This window comes from Capsicum annuum, unplaced genomic scaffold (assembly GCF_002878395.1).
Source record: "Capsicum annuum cultivar UCD-10X-F1 unplaced genomic scaffold, UCD10Xv1.1 ctg79991, whole genome shotgun sequence".
NCBI lineage: Eukaryota > Viridiplantae > Streptophyta > Magnoliopsida > Solanales > Solanaceae > Capsicum > Capsicum annuum.
In genome coordinates, this window is record NW_025890615.1 from 1 (window position 1) to 16,304 (window position 16,304).

At 36.0% G+C, this 16,304-nt stretch overlaps 1 non-coding gene across 1 annotated transcript; it reads right to left on the reverse strand.

Annotated features, from left to right (window-relative positions):
* Positions 1-3,955: 3,955 nt before the first annotated feature.
* Positions 3,956-4,061, reverse strand: LOC124895104. Its single transcript, XR_007051519.1, has one exon. It is a non-coding gene; the product is annotated as a small nucleolar RNA R71 (small nucleolar RNA).
* Between the last annotated feature and the right edge of the window lie 12,243 nt (positions 4,062-16,304).

Below are 16,304 nucleotides of genomic sequence, written 5' to 3' on the forward strand. Positions count from 1 at the left end.
CTTAACCAAGATGTGGAAGGGGTGAAGGGCCTTTTGAAGGTCCTAAACCTTAGAGATAGAGTTCCTTCTACCAGAGTTGATAGTGATGTTGAGGCCCTAGATGAGTGGTTATACTCAGATGGTGTTGGAGGCGATGCTGAGCAAGATGGAGATACCAATGCTTGATACGGTTACAGGGAGCACCCTTTCACTCTCTTTATAATTTATAGATTATGTAGTAAGGTCACTACATTCTTCTTAGTTGGGGGTGCCTGTTTCCATATTCATTCATTTAGTTTGTATTATTAATATATTTATGGATGTTTTGAGGTTGGTTTGGATGATTTTTATTCTATTTTGGGTTGTAATATTTGGGCACTTTGATGGTGCACACATTTCATGGATTAGTTGCTTATTTTATTTTTAGTTTATATTAATTTTATCCTATTTATGATGATATCAAATAATACTTTTCTTATGATAGATTGAGTGATGGAATTCTTAAGGGAACATCGTCATGATTGGGTTTGGAGCAATAGCTGCAGGGGAAATCTGAGTACCCGTAGCATCGAAGCTATAAATACAAGGGAAATCTTAGTACCTATGGCATTTTAGATTTAGGATCGCCCTTATACCTATTGTGAAGTCCGAGTATCCATATAGTTTTTCCTAATGAAAGATAAATTATGGTTTTCCTCTGTCAAAATATTTTTAAACCCAAGGGCATGGACGTGAACAATTTTGTAACAATAATTTACCTTTTTCTGTGACTCCAAAGTCTTTAGCTTGTAGACATTGGTAAATACGCCCTTTTGTCTCTATTAGGAAGTGTAATTGAGCCTCCTCTAAAAGTTTTCATGAATGTGGAGTGATCAGAACTGTGTAACTCACATGCATACTTGTACTATCTAGAACTTGCCCCATTAATCTCTCAAGGCTAAATGTGATTATACTTGGTTGGTGAAATGACCTAAGGATTTCTTGGTGAAAATTAGGAGTCCACTTTAGTCTAAATATCCTACCCATACATAGCAAAGTATCCTTATTTACCTATTTTGACTCTTCAAACCTTTCTTTGGTAACCATATTACAAGTCTTGAATTATTCTAAGTTTTTCCCTCTCTTGAACCCTACCCTCTTTGAACTTGGAAAATAAAAATTAAGACCAAATGCCTAAGTTGGGGGTGGTAATTTTTTAAAAGAAGAACTTGGGCCATGATAATGAAAGTGGATGCCTAAATGCTAAGCAAAGAAAGGAATTGAAAAAGTGAAAAAGAAAGGAATCATCAAAAGAAAGAATAACATGGAGTTCAAAAGAAATAGTAAAAATAAATGCTTTCAAGGAATTGGGTAATTCAAGGTAGAAAAAGTAGGCATGTGTGAACTTTGGAAACAAATGAAGTGGTCCATGGTTAAAAGTTGGGTTAAATAATGTGATGTAGATGTTTAAGGAGGGTATAGTCACGTTGTACCCAAATGAAATCATACCATTTACCAAACCTACATTACAAGTTTGAAAAAGTCCTTTGAGATCTCCAACCAAGTGTATTAATTCTAGTGGAGATTGAAAATAAGGGCAAGCCTATGGTATGGTACTTTCTAGCATTGAGAGAGTCTTTTTGAGAGAGGGTGCTTTTCACTAAAATGCCTTGTTGCATATTAGATAATTTGGTGTGTAGGATTTCCTTATTATGGGGTGGATGTAAATGAATAGACGAGGGTGAAATTCTCATGTTTCTGGAAAAGAGGCAAAGGAGTATAGTTGAGTTGCTATGAATAAGGAGTTACTTCTAGAGAGTTAGTAATTATTGCATTGTACATCCTTAAAGTCTTGTGCATCTTTGAGATTATATTTCATGCTGAAGGGAGTCGTGAGAATAGTTTTGCCAATGTTTGAGAGATATAGGTTGGTGCTAATTAAGTTTGAAGTCATTATGATCATTTAGTTGTATAAATAGGCTTACAATTCCATTATCTCATTGATTAAGGGGTAGTATTTCTTGAAGACAAGCAAAGGTTTAAGTTAGGGGTATAGATGAGTGGTAAATTTACCAGTCATTTATGGATAAATTAGTACACACTACTAAGATTTAATGATATGAATAAGATAATTTCTCCATTTGAATACACTAATTCCAATATTTTATAGGTATACAGAAGATAAGAAGAAAAGGACTGAAAGGAGATAAAAAGGGAAAAAGCTGGAAAAGCAGGAGGAGGATTTAACCCTGAATTATCGTGATCATGGTATGAGGATCGCGATTGCAGTGGCCGTGATCATGGGCAAGTTGCAGTGATTACAACATAGCGAGTTTATGCCCAGGGGAAATTGTGTAATTTTTTGTAGCCAACCCCAAATCCTACATAAGGCAAAAACCCTTTCTTATTTGGCATTCTTTACTTTAAAAATTTAATTGGGAGACTTTGTAAGCCCTAACAAATTATAGAAACTATTGTGTGTAAATTTTTGGTTTGATCTTAGTGTAATTGAACATAAATTTAAGAATCTTCTTACTTTCAATTTCCATGGAAACATTGAATGATCCTTTTGGTATATCTCTTTTCCCTAACTTCATGAGTAGCTTAACATCTATCATGGGATTACATTAAAATAGGGTGAAAATATGTGTGGGTTGTGATTTATTAGTGTAGATTCTTTGTTGTTAATGATGGGTTTTACTAATTCTTGCTTGCTTGAGTTGGTATTTATGGATGAAACCCTAAATTACCAAAATGGATTTATGGGTGAAAACCGTAAATTTCCAAAATCTCACATCACCCTTGAAAGAGGGATGTCAGTATACTTTTGGATCCTATATTATCTTTGAAATAGGGATATGGGTGACAAGGCACTAGTAAACAATAGTTAGATATAGATTATTCCTTTTCATTATCTTAGAAATAAGGGTGAATTAAGAATTAGCTAGGTCTTAGGCATCTTCTTAGAAATAGGGATGCCCAATTGAGGTATTAGGTGGATTGACTGCCACATCCATGAGATATTTGGAATGGTCCATGGTTGATAATCTTGAGGTTTGGTTGACAAACTAGTATCAATAACCCCTAACCTAGCCTACCTATGTTGTAATAAACTAGAATTAACACCTAATTTTCCTGAACCCATGCATTATTTTCCCCTAGGATGACATAATCCCAAGACCTATCTTATATTGAAATTTTACACACAATTATTGCCTTTAATCACTAGTTTGAATAGAATTTGGTAATAACTTTTTCAAACTATACCCACTAAATTTTAATACATGCATTTTATTTTATTTACACTACGGGCATACACTTAGATGTTGTCAATACCTACAGGGTTTGAAGACTAGATTCACTATTCGAGGATTCGACCTCAACGTGAGTTAAGCTTTATTGATAATGAACGTCCTATATCAAAATATGGTATAGGTAAGCGTGATCAAAATAGCATCGTATCTCAAGAATGAGACTTAGTTTTTACTTGTGCAGTGTTGATTATAGTTTTTGGTATACCCATGGTGGATTTAATTTACTTTGCTGTTGTTTTATCGCTCTTTAGATGATTTTGATATGTCCACAAAACCATGAGTGACCATGCAAGTAATGTCGGCACTTTTGATAGTACCCTTGATGATAAAGAGAAACTCCAAGATATTGGAAGTGCGAGTGCTATCTGTATCCCACCTAATCAAAGGGAATAGGGCATTCCACATCACTAGTGTTTTGTTGCGCATGCTTTAAATAAAAGGTCTCTTTGGGGGGAAAGCTCCTGAAGACCCTAATTTGCACTTAAAGAATTTTGAGGAAGTTTGTGCCTCCTTCGACATTGCTCACATCTCACAAGAGTCCATACAGCTACGTCTCTTTCCATTTTCTCTAATAGGTGAGGTGGTATTATGGCTATGGTCTCTTCCCACTGAGTCAATCACATTGTGGGATGAACTTACCATTGCATTCTTATACTAATACTTCCCACCATACAAGATTTTGTAATTGCATGCTGAAATCACTATTTTTTTTCAATTGAATAGAGAACCTCAATATGGGGTGTGGGAGAGATTTAATAGGAATCTCATGCAATATCCCAATCACAAAGTCCCAGAGAAGATTCTTCTCCAAATTTCTACTGGGCTTTGGATCAATTAAAGAAAATCATGGTGGATAATACGATCGGGGGTTCACTTGTGAAGTTGTCTTATAATGTGTCTACAAACTTTCTTAAGGAAGTTAAAAAGAAAAATTTAGGATGGCGTACCCGAGACATCGAGGAAGCTAAAGGGTCTCCTACCACCTCTTATATTGATAAAGAGCAAAGGAAGAGGGATGCAGAAAGGGAGGAAAACACAGCAAAAATAATGATACAATTGGAGTTGCTAACAAAACATATGATGGGTGCACCCAAAAAAATGATAAATTTCGTGGCATCCAAGGGCTATAATTAAGAAGAGACCAAAAGGATGGATATAGAACTTTGGTATTTGGCTAACTATCCAGTGGATTTTTGCCCGACCTATCAAAAGCAAGGTGGGAACTAAGTTTGGACGTATCATGAAAAGGAATAAAATTGGTGTGATAGGTATAGAGATCATGATTGGAGAGATAAGGAAAGGGAATATTATATATATATATGTGCCTCCCCATGACCGAGTAAAAGGTAAAGAGTCCAATTCCATTGATCTCAAAAAATTTATGACCGAAGATGTGTTAGTAAGATTTTGAATAGAGTTAAGGTAACGAACAAGATGGTTTGCGAATTAAAAGAAAATTTTGAAAAATTAACCCAATGGTTGTATAACACTTTTCGTTGATCAAGTAATTAGAGACTCAAATTGTACAAATCTCCACTCAAATTAATGCTACATAAAAAGGAGGCCTTCCTAGTAATACCATTGTAAATCCAAAAATAATGCTCAAGTATTGTCTATTATCCATAGCTCTGGCAAAACCCTCAGTGATTTTTTAGTGAAAGTTACAAAAGAGACTAATATTAAACAAAACAATGTGAATAAGAAGCTTGTGGCTAATTCAAATGAGGAATCTCCGAAGTTTCAAGAAGGGAATATGAAAGAGCCAGTGCTAAATGAAGAATTGGTTAATGAGGAAGGTGATCCTTAGGATATTGAGAATGATGAACCGCAAAGTGATCCATTTTCTACCTTGAAGGTTCCTCCCCTATTCCCTCAAAGGCTCTAAAAAAAGGAGGACAATGCCAAATTCAAGAGGTTTTTTTCTAAGCTTAGCAATCTATCAATTAATATCCCATTGCTAAAGGACATTTAAGAGATTTCGGGATATACTAAGCTTATGAAGAATTTGATGTCAAAGAAACATCTTGTTGATGGTGAAACCATAGAAATTATTCATGGATGAAATTTTATCATGACTATTGCTATATCCAAGAAGAAAAAAGATCCTGGGGCCTTTACAATCCCTTGCATTATAGGGACACACAAGTTTTTAAAAGCTTTGTGTGACCTTGGTGCAAGAATGAATCTCATGCCCTATGCCATCTATAGTATACTTGGTTTGTGTACCCCTACCCCAATAATTTTGAGGCTTTTGATGGTGGATCGGTCTATCAAGATGCCAGTTGGGATCTTGTTCTGTGTTAGTAAAGGTGGACCACTTCATTCTTCCGGCGGACATTGTGGTGCTTGATTGAAAATTACCAAGATATACCTATTATCCTTGGTTGACCTTTCCTTTTAACCAGAAGATCTATTATGGATATGGATCTAGGAGAAATGAGATTTCATTCCATAATGATGAAATCTCTTTTCAGGTGTGTAACACTAAGAAACAAACCACGAAGTTGCAAGTAGTGTCCGTCATTGATATTAAGGACACAGAGGTAATGTGGGTCCCTTGAGGATCCAACTATAAAATATGAAGAACGTCATGCCATGACAACAAATTAGGCGCTATATCAGAGGTAACCTACTAATTCCATAAAGTTAGCCCGTACGCTTTGGTTTTTATTAAGTAGAGTAGGTTTTACTTTTTTTTTTAGTATTTTTCCATGAAATTATGGTGCTATGAAGCATTTTGAATGAGTTTTCGAAAGGGAAAGTGTGATGCATTTGTGTAGTGGAATGAATAGGGGAAATAGAGGACCAAATTTGGCCTTAGTTACTGTGATCGGGTGGCTGTGTAACCGCAATTGTGTTGCTCAGACCGATATCATTGTCAAGTTAGTTTTATAATTTGAATAGTCAGCCATTTCCCCTATACTTCTTTCCAATTTTCTCTCAAATTACAACTAATTTTGGCTATGATTGGGTATCCAAATTATGAACCAACATCCTCTTGCATCCCTCTATCTGGTATGTTATTAAAACTCCCTTTTATGTGTATTTGTTGGCCTTAGAAACCATGTTGTAGTAGTTTGTACACTAATAGGAAAATCTTGAGTACCCAAACTTTGTAAAAATTTAATAGAAATAGAGTGTGCACACCATGTTCTCGATTAAATATCCAAATGAGTCCAATGTTAGTTTATTCATGTTCTTAGAGCATAATTGAGTATCTAGGAACCATGTTATTTGCTCTTAATGCAGTTCTTACTTGTGAGCACAATTTGGCATTAAAATTGGACAAATAGAGTTCTTGAAATTTTTTGTCAGAATAGCCTCTATGACTGCGATCGCGGTCACATGGTCGCAATTGTGGTACTACAATCGTGGCTCAGTGACCCGCAATTGTGGCATCTGAGGCTATTTTTCAGCTTGGACCAAAAAAATTTCTAAATTGATAACATAATATAGTTTTAACATGACAATGTTGACAATTGATGCTATTATGTGATTTTTGGGTTTTGTAGGATCAACATGGAAGAATATGATCAAACCCGGTTCATGGCCCCAGAATGCTAGAATCAATATTATGTCAACCTCCCCAAAACCTAATTGCTCCCAAAGAGAGCAATTTGCTTAGATAAGGTGGTGGAGAAGCTCCCGATATTCCATGCCTTTTTGGTAGCCACCTGGTGGAATTATTTTTCCATGGATCCTTGCAGGGTGAACGAGCATTGGTTAAAGGAATTCTACTCTAACATTAGCATATTATCTTTCTTTAAACTAGTTGTATGGATCCGCGAGAAGAATGTACACTTTGGGGCTAAGCTGATAAATGATTTCTATGGTTATTAGATAAACACATAGGCTAATTTGAGGTGAAGGGGTGTGAACCGAGGAGTTGGATGGATGAGATTTGGTGCCCTAGCAAGGAAGTACCATGGTATGCTCCTCTTATTCCCTATTAGATCAATGAGTTATGGAAGAGTGTTGGGGTTAAGGAGTACCCTGGAGACACTTGGGTGTGCCCAAATACCTCTATTTATCCTCTTAAGATTTTGGGGAACAAGAATCGAGCAAGATCAAAAAGAGGAAGATCAACTTGGGTAAGTCAACATTTAAAGATACAGACTCATGTAGGACATCCACAACATGGCCTTTTGAGGAGATCACAGTAGAGATAAGGGCGACAAAGGAGGTTATAGTAGGGTTTCCTTTGGGTCCAGGAGAGCCTTCCACTACTCGATATTCCTATGTGGCTTAGTCTAATTATGATTAGTATGTGGAGGATCAGAGAATGCAGGAAGACACCATTTATAGGGCTGAGAGAACCTAATCATCTTTGGCATTTTCTCAGAAGGTACTCAAGGACTTATATAAGAAGATGATGAAAAGAGAGAAAAAGAAAGACAAATTCTTTACCAAGATGTGGAAGGGGGTGAAAGGCTTTTGGAAGGTCCTGTAACCCAGAGACGAACTTTCTTTTACCAGATTTCATAGTAATGATGAGACCCCAGTTGAGTGGTCAGTCTCAGATGGTGCTGGAGGTGATGTTGAGATAGATAAAGAAAACAACTCTAGATGTAGTTACAAGGAGCACCCTTTTAGTCTCTTTGTGCTTTATTGATTATACAGTGAGGTCACTTCAAGCTACTTAGTTAGGGGTGATTGTCTCCATATTCATTGATTTGGTTTGTATTATTAAGATATTTGTGGATGTTTTGAGTTTGATGGCGATAATTTTTATTTTATTTTAGGTTGTAATAGTTGGGAACTTTTTTGGTTCCTACATTTCTTGGATTAGCTGCTTGTTTCATTTTTAGTTTATTTTCCTCTTAGTTGTGATGATATCAGATGAGCCTTTCCCTATGATAGATTGATCCATGGATGGAGGGAAATTCTGAGTACTCGTAGCATCAGAGCTATAAATGTAAGGGAAATATAAGTACCTATGGAATTATTGATTTAGGATCGCCCTTATACCTATGGTGAAGTTTGAGCAGCCATATTGTTTAACCTAATGAAAGCCAAAATATGTGACCATGCCTAAGTTTGGTGCAATAAATATCAAATTATGAGTGGTTGAAAGGCGAAGCAAACATCCCCCTCTATCCAAAAATTCTAAAAAACCAAGGAAATAGTAGTGAAAAATTTTATAACAATACTTTACCTTTTTTTGTGACTCCAAAGTCATTATCTTATAGAAATTGTTAAATACTCCTTTTTGTCTCTAGTAGGAAGTGCAATTGAGCGTCTTAGAAAAGTTTGCATGCGATGTACATAATTGTCCTACTCTCATGCATGCTTGTACCATCAAGAACATGCCCCGTTAGTCTCTCAAAGCTAATTGTGATTTTACTTGGTGGGTGAAATGACCGGAGGCCTTCTGGATGAACATTAGGAGCCCATTTTAGACTAAATTCCCTACCCATACATAGCATAGTATCATTAGTTGCCCATTTTGAGCCTTCAAGGCTTTCTTTATCAATCACATTGAATGCCTTAAACTATTCTATGCTTTTGTCTCTTTTGAACCCTACCTTTCTTTAACATGGAAAATAAAAATTGAGGCCAAATGCTTAAGTTGGGGGTGGTAAGTTTAGAAGAGAGGACCTTGGTCCATGATAATCTAAGTGGGTGCCTATGATTCTAAGTAAAGAGAGAAATTGAAAAAGCGAAGAAGAAGGAATTTCATGGAGTGCTAAATCAATAGTCAAAAGAAAATACTTTCAAAGATTTAGGTAAATCAAGGTAGCAAAAGTAGGCATGTGTGAACTTTGGAAACAAATGAAGTGGTCCATGGTCAAAAGTTGGGTTAAATAGTGTGATTTAGATATTAAAGGAGGGTGTTGTCACATTGTACCTAAATGATATCATGCCCTTTCCTGAACTTACATTACAAGCTTGAAAAAGTACTTCGAGATCTCCAACCAAGTGTGTTTAATGTATTGCGATTTAAAACAAGGACAAGCCTAAGGTATGGTACTTGTTATCATTGAGAGAGAGTGTTTTGCACTAAAATCCCTTGTTGTATATTTGATAATTTGGTGTATTAGATCTCCTTCTTGTGAGGTTTCATGTAAATGAATTGAGGCGGGTGGAATTCTCATTTTCTAAAAAAAAGACAAAGGAATATAGTTGAGTTGCTATTAATAGGGAGTTACTTCTAGAGAGTTCATAATTATTGCATTGTAGTTCTTTAAAGTCTTGTGCATCCTTGAGATGATATTTCATGTTGAAGGGAGTCATGAGAATGGCTTTGCCCATGCTTGAGAGCTATATATTGGTGTTAATAACGTTTGAAGTAAGTGTGATCATTTAGTTGTATAAATGAGCTTACAATTGCATTATCTAATTTAGTAAAGAGTAGTGTTGCTTGAGGATAAGAAAAGGTTTAAGTTGGGGGTGTTGATGACTGGTAAATTTACAGCTAATTTTAAGCCAAATTAGTACACACTACTATGATTTAATGATATGAATAGGACAATTTCTCCATTTGAATGCACTAATTCCCACAATATGCAGGTACACAGATGTAAGAAGAAAAAGAGTGAAATAAGTTGAAAAATGATCAAATGGAGAAGTGAAGTGCAAAAGCTGGAATAGAAGGAGGAGGATATGACCCTCAGTTGCCACGATCGCTATCTAAGGGTCGTGATCGTGTAGTTCTTTAAAGTCTTGTGCATCCTTGAGATGATGTTTCATGTTGAAGGGAGTCATGAGAATAGCTTTGCCCATGCTTGAAAGCTATATATTTGTGTTAATAACGTTTGAAGTAAGTGTGATAATTTAGTTGTATAAATGAGCTTACAATTGCATTATCTAATTTAGTAAAGAGTAGTGTTGCTTAAGGATAAGCAAAGGTTTAAGTTGGGGGTGTTGATGACTGGTAAATTTACAGCTAATTTATAGCCAAATTAGTACACACTACTATGATTTAATGATATGAATAGGACAATTTCTCCATTTGAATGCACTAATTCCTACAATATGTAGGTATACAGGTGATAAGAAGAAAAAGACTGAAATAAGTTGAAAAAGGATCAAATGGAGAAGTGAAGTGCAAAAGCTGGAATTGAAGGAGGAGGATATGACCCTCAGTTGCCACGATCGCTATCTAAGGGTCGTGATCGTGACAAGTCAAGCATGATAAACTTTTGGTGATCGCGATGGTCTTATGGCAGTCGCGGTAGCAGCAATCACAGGAAAGATACAGCAATTATGACATAGCGGGTTTATGCCCAGGGGTAACTATTTATGCCCAGGGGTAACTATGTAATTTTTTGTAGCCGACCCCAAATCCCACATATGGCAAAAACCCTTTATTATTTGGCATTGTCTAGTTTTAAAATTTAATTGGGAGACTTTGAAAACCATACCAAATTTGGGAAACTATTGTGTTTAAATTTCAAATTTGAGTTTAGTGCAATTGAAGTTAAATTGAAGAATCTTCTTACTTTTAATTTTCATGGAACCATTGAATGATCCCTTTCGTAAATCTCTTTTCCCTAACTTCATGAGTATCTAAACAGCTATCTTGGATTATATTAAAATAAGGTGCAAATATATGTGGGTTATGATTTATTAGTGTAGATTCTTGGTTGTTGATGATGAATTTTACTAGTGCTTGATTAATTTAGTTTGGATTTGTGGGTGAAAACCCCAAATTTAAATAATATGACATTATCCTTGAAAGAGGGATATGAGTATACTTGATCCTATATTATCCTTGAAAGAGGGATATTGGTGACAAGGCATTAGTGAACAAGAATTAGATGTAGCTTATTTACTTTTCATAGTATTAAAATAAGGGTGAATTGATAATTAGCTAGGTCTTGGGCATCTTCATAGAAATAGAGATCCCTAATCGAGGTATTAGGTGGATTTATTACCACAACCATGAGGTGTCCAAAAGGGTCCATAGGTGATAATCTTGTGGTTTGCTGACAAACTAGCATCAAGAACGCCTAACCTAGCAAACTCATGTAGTCATCAACTAGAATTTACACCCAATTGTCACGAACCCATGCATTATTTTCCCCTAAGAAGACATTATCCCAAGACTTGTCTCATATTGAAATCTTACTCACAATTTTTGCCTTTAATTGCTTGTTTTAACTGAATTTGGTTAAACAATTTTTCAAACTATACCCCAAAAAATATTATTCTTGCATTTTATTTCATTTATACTATGGGCATACACTTAGATTCTATCAACACCTATAGGGTTTGAATGCTAGATTCACTCCTCGAGGATTTGACCTCAACATGAATTGAGCTTTATTGACAACGATCATCCTATATCAAAATAATGGTATAGGAGAGCATGATCATTTTACTTTAATGGATAACTGGTAAATGCATTTGGTGCATAGGGATGGTGGGTGGATTAGGGGTAGAATGGATTCCACAAAATTTGTAAACTATGCCAATAGGGGTATAAAAGAATCTCCAAATATTTTTTTTTGTTATGGAAATTGATGGTAACCTCAACCTACTTGAATAATTGATTTTGGAATATGCATTATCATTTATGTGTCTTACTTCTTGAAATCAAACGCATGGCGTTAATGGTTAATTAGATAATAATAATGATCTTGAAAACCTTGTAGGGTACAATAGAATCTTCCAAGTGAATTTATTAATGGAGTCTCTAGGGTATAAAGGAATCCCTCTTGCACCCATATAGCCCATGGTAGATTTCATGATGGCTACACTACATAACCTATGCCAAGGTTTAAATTACAAAGTAAACCATGTTCCCTCTACCGGTATCCTATATATATGTATGTATGTGTATATATGTGGATATACATGAATGTGTGTATGTGCATGGATGTTGAATTGTTTTGAATTTATGCTGTTACTTTATCCCTTATCCTTGATTTATATGGTAGATCTCCTACCGCTTACTGATATCGGACGTTGTATCCCCAGGCGATTTAGAAATTGGCCATACTTCTACTCTTTCTGCACAGTGACTAGGTGACTTGGTGAACAAACTATGAGTCAGACTGAGGTGGTGAGATTCCATACTTCGGAAGACCCCATTTCAAGCTTTGGATTGCCTTATGTTTTGATTATTTCTTTGGTCTTTGTTTTTGGCTAAGGTCGGGGGCATATCCCAATTAGATATTCTGTGTTTTTAGAGAATTTGTTGGACATTACTGTGGACATGGGTGTTCATATCGATTATCGATATTGGTATTAGTATTAGTTGTTTGTACTGATTGTCAGATAAGGACTTATCTTAAAGTCTTTTATTCTTTTATATTGTATTTTGTTATATGTTTGGAATTCATCTACTGCTAGGTGTATCTAGTTCTGTTTGATTGGGATAAGGAGGTGGTCTCCAGTCCATGGGGGAACTAAGATACCCCTCATAGCCAGACCATGGTTCGAACCGTGATAAAGTTTGTATCGTATCCTAGGTTTATGGACAATTAGGTGTCCACAAAGTCGTAGTAGAGTCTCTTTTACAGGTGTATGGTGTGCCACACTTATTAGGGATAGTTTATGATGCATTTAGGAATTTTTCCTACTCTTTTTGTCTTATTTTCAAGCTATAGATTGTAAGGTCTTGAATATCTCTAATCCCCATTTATTCACTTTTCAGATCATGCCTCCAAAAATATCTGATATTCATGGAAACTCTTCTGTCTTGTCTGAGGACAATGTGGATGGAACTCATCCTACCCCTGGGGTATAGACCCAGTCTAGGGTCACTATTTTTTATTGTCATTATGGAGTTCCAACGATACCCATTGATCCTTCTTCCACGGGTGACACTCTTGCCCAGTTACCTCAAGAAGATATTACTAATTCTGAGTTCTTCTGGTCTATTCATCTGTTAACCTAGTTGGTGACATCTCAATCACAACAGTTGGTCCTATTGATATTGTTGTGAGTTCTTCTTAGGACACTTGAGTTGGCCAGTTTATGAAGTTAAATCCTTCAGTTTTTATTAGCTCTAAGGTTAAGGAGGATCCTCAAGGGTTCACAGATGAAATTGAAAAGATCTTTTTAGTGATTCATGCTACTGATGTAGAGGATGTGGAGTTCGCTGCTTAAAAATTAAAGCAAGTAGTTTACCAATGGTATGAACAGTGGAGGTAGCTTAGGGGTGATGATGTCAAGTATTTCTTGTGGAATAATTTTTCTGTGCTTTTCTTGACGCTTCTTTCCTTAAGATTTGAGGGAGGTGAAAACAATGGAGTTCATAAATTTGAAGTAAGGCAGGATGATGGTAAAGGAGTATACTTTGAAGTTCCATCACTTATCCCAATATGCTCCTCAGTTGGTGTCTCGCATGAGGGCTAGAATGAGGAAATTTTCCTATGGATTATCCCATGAGTTAGTTTTGGAGACAAAGACATGGATATCTCTCGACTTATGGTATATATGCAACAAGTTGAAAAGGAAAAGAAGAGTAAATCTGAGATAGTAAAAAGACAGAGTAAGAGGTTTAAACATTTAGAACAGGGTGGAGGCCATCAGTATAATGGTAAAGTGTAATACCTCGATTGTTTCTTAAGCCTAAATGCATCTTTTAAGTTGATATGTATGACTTCCTAAGTTATTGATGTTTAAACCATGTTTTGTTTCTATAACTTCTACTTTTTGTCACGTAGATCATTGAATAAGCTTTCCATCGATAACAAGTTCATCAAAATCTGACATCAAATAAGTGAGTTATGGCCGTTTTACTCAATAGTATAGGATCGCCCAGGTTTGACGGTCGACCTAGTGGACTGTCCGGTCCCTAGTGGACCATCAAGTGCCCCTTCAAGCCAAGGTAGTGACTTACTTTTAGGCCATCATGTGACGGCCAAGTTGGTGGATTGTCAAAAATTTGACGGACCATCTAGGGGTCCGTCAGGTCGAGACAGAATGTCTCATTTCTGGCCCTCGAGTGATGGATGACTTGGTGGACCCTCAGTTTCCTGAAAAACCATCACTTCAACCGTCACGTCGAGGCAGAACATTCCAGTTTGGACACTTGAGTGATAAAAGATCTGGTGAACCGTCAGGAGACTTGACAGACCATCAGATTGACCGTCACAGGCCTCGATCAACAAATTTCAGCATTTTCAAAAAGGGCATTTTGGTCATTTCCTCCCCATGTGTTCATATATATATATATATATATATATCAAAGTGGAGAAGATCCAATCATTTCCTTATCCTTTCTCTTCCAATCTTCTAAGAATCTCCTAGAAACTAGGGTTTCTACAAGATCCAAAATCCAAATCCTCTTTCAAGAAATTCAGAGAATCTTCCATGAATTTCACCAACTTGTTCCAGAACTAAGTTTCCCAAATCAAAGGCATCAATAATCTTGGCCTAAAAGTGTGAGAAGAGTTCCAAACAAGTTTCCACATCTTCAAATCAAAATCCAAGGTATGTGGGGTTTGAACAAGAACACTCCTTTCGTTCTTGTGCCAGAAGATTTACTTCCTATTATTGATTTACATGATTTTGCAAGTGGGTTTACACCCAAATTTCTTTATGTATGATTTATGAGACTTGAGTTTAATAAGCTTGATATTTATGGTTATTTCACCATCATGCTTCTTAAATTGAGTATTTATTCCATTAGATGTATATTGTTATTATATATTGACGATTTCTAAGTTATTTATGATAAGTATCAAGATTTGTGTTTTTCTATGAGAAATTTGACTATTGAATATATATATATATATATATATATATATATATATATCGTTATTCGAATTGAAAGTCAAGAATGAGTTTGATGATGTTTTTTTGAATCTTTGGCATCTGAAATAATTTGATAAGCAAATGTACTTGATGTTGAGAAAATTTTTTTGAATTTGAGTTGAGTTAGGAATCCATAGTCATATATGATTTACCGATGAGATATACTATTGTTTTGATCATCATGATAGACCCATGAGTTGATATTGATTGAGGTGAATTTTCTAACGCGTTTTGAGCTGAGTCTGGGAGGAGTATTTAGCACAGAGCAAGAAATTTGGTATTTCCCCATAACTATGTGCCACCGTAGGATTAATGTTGATAGTTATGGGCCAAAGACCGAGTATGAGATTGTGATGATGAGATTGAGGTTGTACTCCTTGGAAAGAGAACGACACCCCTATCAATATGGGGTTCTCTCCTTTGGAGGGAAAATGTTGGACTCCATGCAGCTCACATCGTGTAGTTATGTAGGTTATAAGAAACTCCCACGTCCATAATGATCTAAGGACCATGATTTATTGAGTCACTCTACGTCATGATTCAAAGAGTTTGAGTTGAGTTAAATGATTTATGAGATTTATGAAACATATGTTATTACTGATGACTTGAGGAAATGATGTTTTAAATAATACAAGAGAAAAGAGTTATTATTGTCAGCATGCATGATTTTCTTATAAATTTATGATATTATTTAAAATGTTGCATCCACCCCTACATACTCAGTACACTCTCAAGTACTGACTACCATATGCTTTTGTACTCTAGATTTCCTCATGATATAGGTTCAGGTGCTCAGTCTCAGCAGCGACAATGATCTTTGAGTACCTTCATCTACATTTCTGCGGTTGGTAAGTCCGCATGGTTTGAGGAACTGTGTCTCCAATTTTGTCTGGTTAATAGATGATGTTTTACTTTCAGTTTAGTACGAGTCAGTTGGGGGTCTTTCCCAATAGCTCCTCAGTCCTATGTAGTAGAGGATTCGTCAGACTAGTGTACCAGCGTGTACAGAAATATCAGTATTTTATTTGTACAGGGAAAAATTACTTCATGTTTCAGTATGTTCATGCCATGGTTATTTCTCTTTATCTTAGCATGATTTGCGCTATAATGAGTTTAAAAGTGATGACAATCTTAGATGGTTAGCGTTAGGCCACGTGTAGCCTTGAGTACCATGTGATGTCTTGGGATAGATTCTTGGGGCGTTACAAGCTTGGTATCAAAGCCTAAGGTTCAAGGATTCCTAGGGAGTCTGACAAGCCACGTTATGTAGAGTCTTGATTATAAATGTGAAGCACACCATATCTATGAGCAAGAGGCTACAGG